Here is an 11775-nt window from a genome sequence, read left to right on the forward strand (position 1 = left end):
GACTATGCCTCGACTCCAGGTGAAGAAGCTTGTACCGTCGAAGGCAGAGGTGAGCATCATCCCTGGATGATCAGAGTTTGGAAGAAAGGTCGGATCACGGATTACTATGCGCAGTACTTGATACGGAATTTGCTTCTGGAGCCATGACGAATTTTGAAAGACCGATTGAATTGATCGTAATTAAAGATGAAGGAAATCAAGAAAATCGTACTATGAACAAAACTAATTTGCTGTTTTTGAGATTTTTGAAGAACTTAATCGGAATCACTAAACTCAGGTAAAATTAAGAAACGATAAGATTTGAAGAAATTGAAACACGAATTAACAATCGAAATCGAAAATTTTGATTGACGAAAGACACCCTAATTTTTTAGGAATTTTTAATTTTGGTATGTAGAATGCGGAATTAAAATCGATTTCAACACGAATTAAGAGACAGGCTAAACCTGCTCTGATACCATGTGAAATGATGAAACTGAGATGTGTTGATCTCCATGGAAGCAAGAGTACGCCATGGATGAAGCTCGATTGAAGAAGAAGAAGTTACTGGAAGTTTAGAGAGAGATTGTAGTGAGAGAGAGAAAGAGTAAATAAAATGAGATTTATTATTGATAATTAATCTGTACAAGTGTGTTTCTTTATTATATACAAAGTGCTGACGTCATATATGTACATGTAACTAACACTGACACATATTACTCTTCATATACTTACAGGTAACGGTAGTAGTCTTGACCCCATTTGATGTCTTCTTCTCCGTAATTGTGAAATGGTTCCATACCCAAGATTTTCTTTTTCTTTGCTTCCCCAATTGTTTCTCCGAAGGATCCTCCTCCTCATCATTTCTATTGGGGATCTCATTAACTTCAGTTTCTTCCTCAAACTCTATATGCACAAACAATGTAACAACTAGAATTAACTAAGAATCAATAAACTTTCAATAAAAAGTGCAATTACAAAGTTGTCGTATTTAAATTACTTACCAGTAACAACTGTATTACTCCCCTCCACAGACATAATCTCACTATTCATACAACAAAAGACTATAATCAATCAGATAGGAAACCGTAAAAATATTCAAAAGGAACAAATAGATAATTTCTAACTTACAATTACTACTCTTGAAGATAAAAAGTTAGCGAGAAAGTGAGATTTGATGATTTTGTTTTGTCTGATTTATGTTTCGGAAAGATCGATTTGACAAATGAAATTGATTGAGAAGTTTAATGGGTGATCAAGGAGTTGCTTATGAGCTTTTCCGATGGGAAAAATGAGAGCAGTCAAGTACTTCATGATCAAGTGAGTAGAGAGTAGTGACTTTAGTCGTCCCACTATTTCCTATTTTTTTCCACTATATTAGTTGTCATAAGTGGGGAAGAGTACTATCCCATTATGCACAATTTATGATATAGTAGGTGTGTACCACAATTTTATTTTGTGAGACGGTATTGGGTCAGTCAGGTCGGGTTAATGTAGATCTGCTCATATCGGGTTCAGGTTATTGCGCTCAAATCGGGTTCGGGTTATTGCGGGTCGGGTCGGGACGTTTTGGATCGGGCCAGTCTAATTATTTTATCGCATTATTAATTATTTCAAGTTTTCAACTATTCACTATTAAAATTAGTCTTACGACCATTATTTAATTTAATTTTTTCATTATTAAGTCAAATGTATCATATTAAACACTTTGGACTGAAAATGTCTGAACTTAGCTTAACTTAATGGAGCTAAACTAAACTGAAGTAAGAGTAAATTTGCGAAGAGAAGAGCTAAACTGAACTGAATGAAGCTGAACTAAGCAGAATAGAGCTGAACTAAACTGAAATTAAGTACAAAAAAACAGGGCCTAAATCGCTTTCATGTGAATATCTACAATTAAGCTTAACTATTTTTTTTCCACGACCTATTTTTAAAGACTTTCACACTTTAGTGTTAAATACTGTGTCGATTTTGTCAAGCTCAGTTTAAAACCGATCAAATAAAAGTTTCTTAGTTTTTGTTAGAGGTAATAATGAGTCAAGACAGCTTGCAATTAGTTTGAGATTCAACCAAACTCAGAGTTTTGCTCCATAAGCACTAGTTTGGCAAAGTTAAGATCGCGTGTGACTTAGTCATTATCACTCCATATACTTCGCCTTATTCTTTTTTACTGAATTAAGCTCAGTCCTGAATGCTGCTTAATTGAATAAACTAAATTAAACCAAAATCAAACTAAATTAAAGTGAATTGAACTGAATGAAGCTGAACTATTGAATGAAGTTTAGCTGATTTGAGTAAGTTGAGCTGAAGAGAACTAAATTGAGCTGCATTACACTTAACTCTAGTGAACAGAGCCAAGTTAAACTGAATCAAAATAATAATTATATTATTATTTCAGATTAATTATTGCATAAAAGTTATATAAATCATGTTTTATCACGCTAGTGCAACTCTATTTCAGCGCACTTAAATAAATGAGTTATATACTCCGTGTTGTATACTTATATAGTTATCATGTTGAGTGATAAAAAACCTTAAATCCAAGTAAATTTGTCATGTACTTATTGATGCGTGTCTTTTATATGATGTTTTACATCCTGTTTTACACGCATTTCAGAGCTCATTTAGTAGTTTATGCTACTATTCTCCCTATTTCCGTCTACTTTCGTGTTTTTGTACATTATTGCAGAAATGTGAAGAATCCAGCGGAAATCGAGCTAAATCCGTCCCCGAGTATCTTGCATTGCATTTGACGTGAAGTATTTACTTAAGGAACGAGCTTGGTGCGCATTTCGAGGCCCAAAAGACAAATCCACGAGAAGTTAAAAGCGGATTACCAGCTAAAGCAGTCGATCGACTGGCCCCCTTAGTCGATCGACCAGTCCACGACTACAGAAGCTACTGTACACTGAAGAGCAGTCGATCGACCGGTTACCTCAGTCGATCGACCAAGCCGCTACTCAGACGTGAAGATATAGAACGAGTTTTCCAAAGCCCAAAGCGATATTAGGTTTAGGAATTATGATACGTATACTTTCTATATAACGTAACCTAGTTCAGAGATACATTCATTCAGAAAATTATCAAGTTTTTACGCAGTTCTTTAGTCAGTTTTCAACATTCAATAATTAAGGTTCTTAATATTATTTCGTACAAATACTTTTGCATTCGGTTTTTAGATCTCTCTCTGCAATTCCAATCGGTATTCTTCTTCTTCTAATATTTCAGTTTGCATTATTATCGTTTGTAGGATAGAATTGCCAGTTAGTTTCCCGAAACCGATTTATCGTTTATCGTTTATGTTAATTGTTTGTTCTATTACTTTAAGCATGAATTCTTCTGTTTATTTCATTAATTTTATTGTTGTTATCATTCCCAGTATGAGTAGCTAAATTTCTTGTGCTAGGATGTAAGGGGACTGTAGGATTAGGCGGCGTAGAATTAATATGGACTGAAATCGCGTGTCAGTCGATTGACCGCCATACCTGGTCGATCGACTGGCCACGTGAGGTTTTACCTTCGTTTTAATTGTTTTAATTATTTATTCAACGAATCGAGTGCACACGACTAATTGAATGTTTAGGATGTGACTGACCCATTAGATCGAAAGATAGGGACAGTTGATTGACCACCAATTAAAATGACTAAACTATGCTGAGATCGAAAGATAGGTAAAGTTTAGATTATTAGTCACTTTTCAGGACGAAAGTCAGTATTAGTGATATTAGGGACTTATAGCGAGATCGAAAGATGCTATCTGTTAAGAGTGGACCGAGAGGACCTCTTGTTTTCCCGCCTCATGTATTTGATTTAGACCTACTTAGTATGCTGCCGCCGAAACTATAGTGAACCGACCATCCTAGTACCATTCTTTTATCTGTTTTATCCGTCTATTTAGTTTATTGTCTTTTATTGCCTATTAGCTATAGACCAAATCAATTCAACCCCCACATTCGTTACCTTAGATTAAATTGAAACAATTATTAATTACATTCGCCTCCCTGTGGTTCGACCCTGTTACCACTAGCTTCTGTTAGTTTTAATAGGTTTATAAATATTATTTTTGGTACTCACAACGACGGGTATCAAATTTTGGCGCCGTTGCCGGGGAGGCAATTGTTCTAATTTTTAGTTGTTTTATTTTAGTCTGTTTCTTAGTTTAAGGGACATTTGTTCCTTAAACTATTCTCATATTCTTTTTGTAGTTTCTTCTTATGCGCAGGTCACAGGGTGGTAAACCATACCGATCAATCTTGAGATTGAAAAGACCCTGCGTGAGTTGAGGCGATCATCTAGGATATTGCCGACAAAGGAAGAGCTGAGTAATCTGTCTAGTTACTACGAGAACGCTCTATTTGAGGAGGATCCACCTTCATCTCCAGTTTCTAATTTATCGGCTGAGACAGTCACTTCTCCAGACTTTCTAGAAATGGCTGAAGAAGCAACTATTGCCAGTCACTCTGAGCCGACAGCTGCGAACCTCTATAAGGGATTTGCTTTACCAGGGATGGACCGAAAATTCGAGCCGAAGCCGTCCTATATCAACTTGGTTGAGAGAAACCAGTTTGGGGGAGCTGCGAATGAAGATACAGCTAAGCACATGGAAACATTTATTGATTATTCTTTGTTCCATACCCCCACCAACCGGTGTGACCGGAGACCAGGGTGAAGGAGACCATGTTTATATTCTCTCTTCGTGATCTTTGCAAGGGAGTGGTATAGAGACTGGATCGAGCCGCCAAAGTGGGATAACCGATCGGAATTCGTTGGCCTTGGCATTTTACAAGAAGTATTTTTCTGCCTCGAAGACCAATGCCATTAGAGCTCAGATCACGAGCTTTAAACAAGGTCCTGATGAGAACTTTCATGAAGCATGGGTCCGTTTCAAGAAGCTGGTGCGAACCATTCCGCACCATGGGTTCGAAAAGTGGAGTATATGCAATTAGTTCTATAATGGGCTGTATGACGATCAGAGGGCTATTTTGGATGCTGCAGCCAATGGCCGATTTGCTGAGAATATGGGAGAGACTAAGGGGTGGAAGATCATTGATGACTTAGCCACCCATAAAGCTGAATATGGGAATTCCAGGGGAAATCAAAGGAGAGCTGCTGAATCTTCTTCTGTAGCTGCACTAGAAGCTCTCACTGCAAGGTTTGACAAGTATGAGTTGGGAGGAGCTTCAAAAGGAGGGATTTACCATGTAAATGCTGTGTCAGACGGTCCTTTCGTCTGCAAAGGTGTGGAGCTGAGGGACATGTTTCAGAAAATTGTCCTAGTCCCTTTGAGTCTTGTGCTGCCTTTCAACATTATAGGCAGACAAACACTTACTATGAGCCGAATGTCCACCCAAACTTGAGGTGGAGTAGCCAAAATGTCCTGAATCCGACTCAACCTCCACAGCAACAGCAGCAGCAGACTTATGTGCCTCCTCATAAGCAACAACAGTACCAAAAACCTCCCTATGTGCCGCAGCAGCAACAAACCCAAAATTCCGACTTTGCTGAATTGAAGAATATGTTGCAAAAGGAGTCCCAAGCTAGAGAGGCCGGGATGAAACTGCTAGAGAGCCAAATTGCTCAATTAGCTAGCAAGAATACCACTCGAGCTCCGGGACACCTACCGACTCAAACGGATCAAAAGGAGACCCTTAATGCCATCACTTTGAGGAGTGGGTCTACCCTTGGGGGGCCTGCTATGGTCGAGGACGCTGCTGAAAAAGATGAGGCGAAACCGAATCAAAATAAAGCTGGAACGAGCAAAGGAAAGAAAAAGGCGTCTACCAGGTATATCAGTCGATCGACTGATATACCCGGTCGATCGACTGAAGTGCGAGTTACAGGAGCTTCTGGTACTATTGAAGCTAGTCGATCGACTGACCAACCTGGTCGATCGACTGGAACCGCTGCTGATAGTGAACCTTTTCGTCCTCCGATGCCTAATAACTTGAGGGATCATTTATTTCGGGGTACGACAGTCCCGAAAATATTGAGGACAGACCCTAATGCTGATGGGTCCGTTCCGGTTCCAAAGTACGACCCTATGTCAATTAATTGCTCACATTTGAGACGGTTTGAAGAAGGTCGAGCTACAACAAGGAGAAAGTTGTGGACTTCCAGCCTAAGTCCACCGATGCCGGCATGAGAGATTTAGAGGAGAGGGCTAAGTTGATACTTTCAGCCCCTTATCCAGAGAGATTGGTGCCGACAAAGGAACAGGTATTATTTAATAAGTTTGAAAATGTTGTTCGTAGCTTAAACGTACAAGTACCTTTCCTTGAATTAGTTAATCAAGTGCCTGCTTATACAAAATTCATGAAACAACTCTTATCTAAAAAGAAGTCACTTGAAACTGTGCACACTGTCGCACTCACTGAGGAGTCATGTTCTTATTTGACCCATACTGCACCCCTTAAGCTAGAAGACCCGGGTAGTTTCTCAGTCCCATGTAATATTGGCACCTTTCCTATTGAGAAAGCCTTATGTGACCTAGGAGCCAGTATTAGTGTAATGCCTTTAAGTCTTGCTAGGAAGTTAAAGTTGAATAGGTTTGCAGTCACAGACATGACAGTACAGATGGCTGATCGCTCTGCGGTCCAGCCAATAGGAGTCTTAGAGGACATCCCCGTTCAAATAGGGAAGTTTTTCTTCCCTGTTGACTTTGTGGTACTAGATATGCCCGAAGATGCACACATACCTATCATACTAGGTAGGCCATTTCTGCACACTGCTGGTGCAGTTATAGATGTTGGCTCTGGAACCTTGACCTTCAAAGTGGGGAAGCATTCCATTGTCTTTGCCCATACAGCTAGGAAGAAAGACCCCATGTGGCCTGTCACTTGCAATACAGTTTCTGAAAAGAAATCTTATTTTATACTTCCTGATATGCCTGTCTCTATTCCTACTCCTGTTGTGACACCTCCGCCCCAGACTGGGAGCAAAAAGGAGGACGATTCTGTTGTTTTACATATTACAGGAGCTGGTTTGGGGAAGGTTGAGCCGCATGTTGCTCCAGCTGTTAAGGAGCCAATAGTCTCAAGAGGCAGTCTAGGATGCCTTAGCTATGGGACTGATGAGGAGCCCGATGATGAGCCAGTCAAAGCAACGGAGTCTGACTTAGATTTTGACGAGCTGGAGGAGGTCATTGATTGGGGAGATGACGAAGCTGTTGATCCGTTGAGTTCTGCGGATGCTGAAGTTAAGAAGGGTGCAGCTGAGAAGATAAGCACCGTTGAGGCTACCTCTTGTAGCCAGAAGCCGACGAAGTGGGCCATACCGTGACCGGTCTTGATCAACTATTAGTTGATCACATGCTTTATCAAAAACCTTTATTTATTTGCTTTTGTTAGACTCTCCTTTTTAGTGCTTTTGTGTGCGCGAGACTTCGCATTTAATTCTTTTGCTTAGGATTTTTAAGCACTTTAGTCTTTACTTTGGGTTTTGCGCAATTTTGGGCGCGTATTATTGTGCATTTGCAGGTTTTTAGACCTCATTAGCTCATGTAATTGAGCAAATATGAAGAAATCGGGTTACTGAGAGTATTTTTCGATCGATCGGTAGTCCGTATGGTCGATCGACTGGTCTGCAGTTTCCAGGAGCTACTGTTCCTTTCACCTTGGTCGATCGACTGAGTGATGTGGTCGATCGACCGCCCTGCACTGCTGTACCTGTTCTTGACCTCTCCCCTGCTGTGTTTGGTCGATTTGCGGAATTGAGGGAGTTTTCTACTCCACCTTATCTTCCGTCATTATTTATTTCTTCTTCTATTTTTCTCAATTATGCACAAAATATCGCTTCTTTATTGCTTTCTCGATTTTACGCGTGGTACTTTGGTTGTCTTTCCAGGTACTTATTAGTAGCACTGCTGGCTACTGAAACCTCCTAGCTCACGCTGGTTTGGGGAGGTTTCCTTTTGCTGCGCTAAAGTCTTGTGAGTTCCCGATTTCCACTTCATGTCGTTTTTATTTATTTTCACGCAAATTCCCATTTCTCTTTTCTTTCATTACATGATTTTGCACAATGGGGACATTGTGCGATTTGGTTTGGGGAAGGGTTTTGCGTCGCATATCATTTGCTTGCATTCACGTTTACATTTCAGTTTTGCATTGCTTATTTCATTTCCTACATATAGAAAATCCAAAAAAATTGAAATATTTCAAAAAATTCAAACATAATGCACGTTTATTTTAGCATATAGGTTGAGTCGGAACGGTAGTATTTCAATGATGACATTGCATTTGCATCTATTTTTGCCTGAGCCTTGCTAATTGACATGTTATTAGTAGAATCATATATGCATAGTCTACGAGTTTTCGTTAATTTATCTTGCTGAACTTGAGACTTGACTTAGATTTTTGGCAAGCTACATCATATTTCTGAGATTTAGAGCCTATAACTGGTGACATTCATGACCAGTTCATCTAGGAATGTGAGTAGTTACTCCTTATGAGACATGTTTCATAAATGTGCATAAATATGAACTTAATCTGCTTAATACCTATATGCATTCGGTTTGTGGTTTGTTGACACATGTGGTAGAGGTTTCCCCTTTCTTCATTTTGCCCATAAGCTCCACACTGCCAAAAACAGCCTTTTTGTCCCATTACTACATCCTACATTTAGCATGCCTTTGTCAAGCTAGTAGTCTATGTTCTTGGGATTGTTACTTAGTTTTTGGTAGCATCTGCTCTTATTGAGATTTAGTTGGATAAAAAAAGTGAAGGAGGAAAAGAGTTGAAAAGTTGAAATAAAACAAAGAAAAAGAAGGAAAGGTGAAAAAATGATTCGAAAAAAAAGAAAAGAGAGTTCTGTACTGTTCATTACGGTCGATTGACTGCCCGTTCTGGTCGATCGACTGCAGCCCGAGACAGAAAGAAAATCAATTCGCATAATTCAAGCCTTTATCTTATGGCGATTTTTGCTCCCATGTTGCTTTAGTATCTTATGGGGAGTTGGTTGATTACTATTATTTTGGAGATTGTGAGTTTTGTGCTTGCTTTAGCACCGTTTCGATTGATTTTGAGCAAGAAGTTGGATGTTGTCGCATGGTTCCGTTTTGGTACTAGCTTGATCACCTGTACCTCCACTTTCCCATATATGTTTTGCCTCTTCTTACCCATACCTCACACATCCATATTTACCTCGGCATGTGTCATGGTCATTTGATTGGTTGGAATGCATATGTACGGTTGTAGAGATCATTTTCATATTAAATTGAAGGCATATTCTTATAGGTCGTAGTTAGGTGAGTGTCACTAACAAAATGAATTCTTTCTATCTTACATATATTCACCTTGTTCTTATTTGAGTGATTTGAGCGACCCGTGAGAGTCCGAATTGATAAGTCTCTATAGTTGGCGGTTCAGCAGTTCTTAACGACCTTATAACTCGTTTGCATGATTCATACACTAATTGATTGTTGGTTATTGCATTTAAATGATTTAGGCCTTATATGTTGCATTTCGCTCTGAGATTGAACTCGTTCCATTAGATTTTAGGACCGAGTCTAGTTCTTGCTTGGGGACAAGCAAGGGTTTGGTTTGGGGAAGTTTGATGCGTGTCATTTATATGATGTTTTACATCCTGTTTTACACGCATTTTATAGCTCATTTAGTAGTTTATGCTACTATTCTCCCTATTTCCGTCTACTTTCGTGTTTTTGTACATTATTCGTAAATGTGAAGAATCCCGGAAATCGAGCTAAATCCGTCCCAGTATCTTGCATTGCATTTGACGTGAAGTATTTACTTAAGGAACGAGCTTGGTGCGCATTTCGAGGCCCAAAAGACAAATCCACGAGAAGTTAAAAGCGGATTACCAGCTAAAGCAGTCGATCGACTGGCCCCCTTAGTCGATCGACCAGTCCACGACTACAGAAGCTACTGTACATTGAAGAGCAGTCGATCGACCGGTTACCTCAGTCGATCGACCAAGCCGCTACTCAGACGTGAAGATATAGAACGAGTTTTCCAAAGCCCAAAGCGGTATTAGGTTTAGGAATTATGTTACGTATACTTTCTATATAACGTAACCTAGTTCAGAGATACATTCATTCAGAAAATTATCATGTTTTTACGCAGTTCTTTAGTCAGTTTTCAACATTCAATAATTAGGGTTCTTAATATTATTTCGTACAAATACTTTTGCATTCAGTTTTTGGATCTCTCTCTGCAATTCCAATCGGTATTCTTCTTCTAATATTTCAGTTTGCATTATTATCGTTTGTAGGATAGAATTGCCAGTTAGTTTCCCGAAACCGATTTATCGTTTATCCTTTATGTTAATTGTTTGTTCTATTACTTTAAGCATGAATTCTTCTGTTTATTTCATTAATTTTATTGTTGTTATCATTCCCAGTATGAGTAGCTAAATTGCTTGTGCTAGGATGTAGGGGGACTGTAGGATTAGGCGGCGTAGAATTAATATGGACTGAAATCGCTTGTCAGTCGATCGACCGCCATACCTGGTCGATCGACTGGCCACGTGAGGTTTTACCTTCGTTTTACCTTCGTTTTAATTGTTTTAATTCTTTATTCAACGAATCGAGTGCACACGACTAATTGAATGTTTAGGATGTGACTGACCCATTAGATCGAAAGATAGGGACAGTTGATTGACCACCAATTAAAATGATTAAACTATGCTGAGATCGAAAGATAGGTAAAGTTTAGATTATTAGTCACTTTTCAGGACGAAAGTCAGTATTAGTGATATTAGGGACTTATAGCGAGATCGAAAGATGCTATCTGTTAAGAGTGGACCGAGAGGACCTCTTGTTTTCCCGCCTCATGTGTTTGATTTAGACCTACTTAGTATGCTGCCGCCGAAACTATAGTGAACCGACCATCCTAGTACCCTTCTTTTATCTGTTTTATCCGTCTATTTAGTTTATTGTCTTTTATTGCCTATTAGCTATAGACCAAATCAATTCAACCCCCACATTCGTTACCTTAGACTAAATTGAAACAATTATTAATTACATTCGCCTCTCTGTGGTTCGACCCTGTTACCACTAGCTTCTGTTAGTTTTAATAGGTTTATAAATATTATTTTTGGTACTCACAACGACGGGTATCAAATTTTGCCGCCGTTGCCGGGGAGGCAATTGTTCTAATTTTTAGTTGTTTTATTTTAGTCTGTTTCTTAGCTTAAGGGACATTTGTTCCTTAAACTATTCTCATATTCTTTTTGTACTTTCTTCTTATGCGCAGGTCACAGGGTGGTGAACTACTACCGATCAATCCTGAGATTGAAAAGACCCTGCGTGAGTTGAGGCGATCATCTAGGATATTGCCGACAGAGGAAGAGCTGAGTACTCTGTCTAGTTACTACGAGAACACTCTATTTGAGGAGGATCCACCTTCATCTCCAGTTTCTAATTCATCGGCTGAGACAGTCACTTCTCCAGACTTTCTAGAAATGGCTGAAGAAGCAACTATTGCCAGTCACTCTGAGCCGACAGTAGCGAACCTCTATAAGGGATTTACTTTACCAGGGACGGACCGAAAATTCGAGCCGAAGCCGTCCTATATCAACTTGGTTGAGAGAAACCAGTTTGGGGGAGCTGCGAATGAAGATGCAGCCAAGCACATGGAGACATTTATTGATTATTGCTGTTCCATACCCCCACCAACCGGTGTGACCCAGGACCAGGTGAAGGAGACCATGTTTATATTCTCCCTTCGTGATGCTGCAAGGGAGTGGTATAGAGACCTGGATCGAGTTGCCAGTGGGATAACTGACTGGAATTCGTTGGCCTTGGCGTTTTACAAGAAGTATTTTTCTGCCTCGAAGACCAAT

The 11775-nt window shown here is 39.5% G+C and overlaps 1 non-coding gene across 1 annotated transcript; it reads right to left on the minus strand.

Moving 5' to 3' along the window:
• Positions 1-4793: 4793 nt before the first annotated feature.
• On the minus strand, positions 4794-4900 carry LOC141654031 (small nucleolar RNA R71). The gene has a single exon (XR_012547613.1). It is a non-coding gene; the product is annotated as a small nucleolar RNA R71 (small nucleolar RNA).
• Between the last annotated feature and the right edge of the window lie 6875 nt (positions 4901-11775).

This window comes from Silene latifolia, chromosome 4, assembly GCF_048544455.1.
Source record: "Silene latifolia isolate original U9 population chromosome 4, ASM4854445v1, whole genome shotgun sequence".
NCBI lineage: Eukaryota > Viridiplantae > Streptophyta > Magnoliopsida > Caryophyllales > Caryophyllaceae > Silene > Silene latifolia.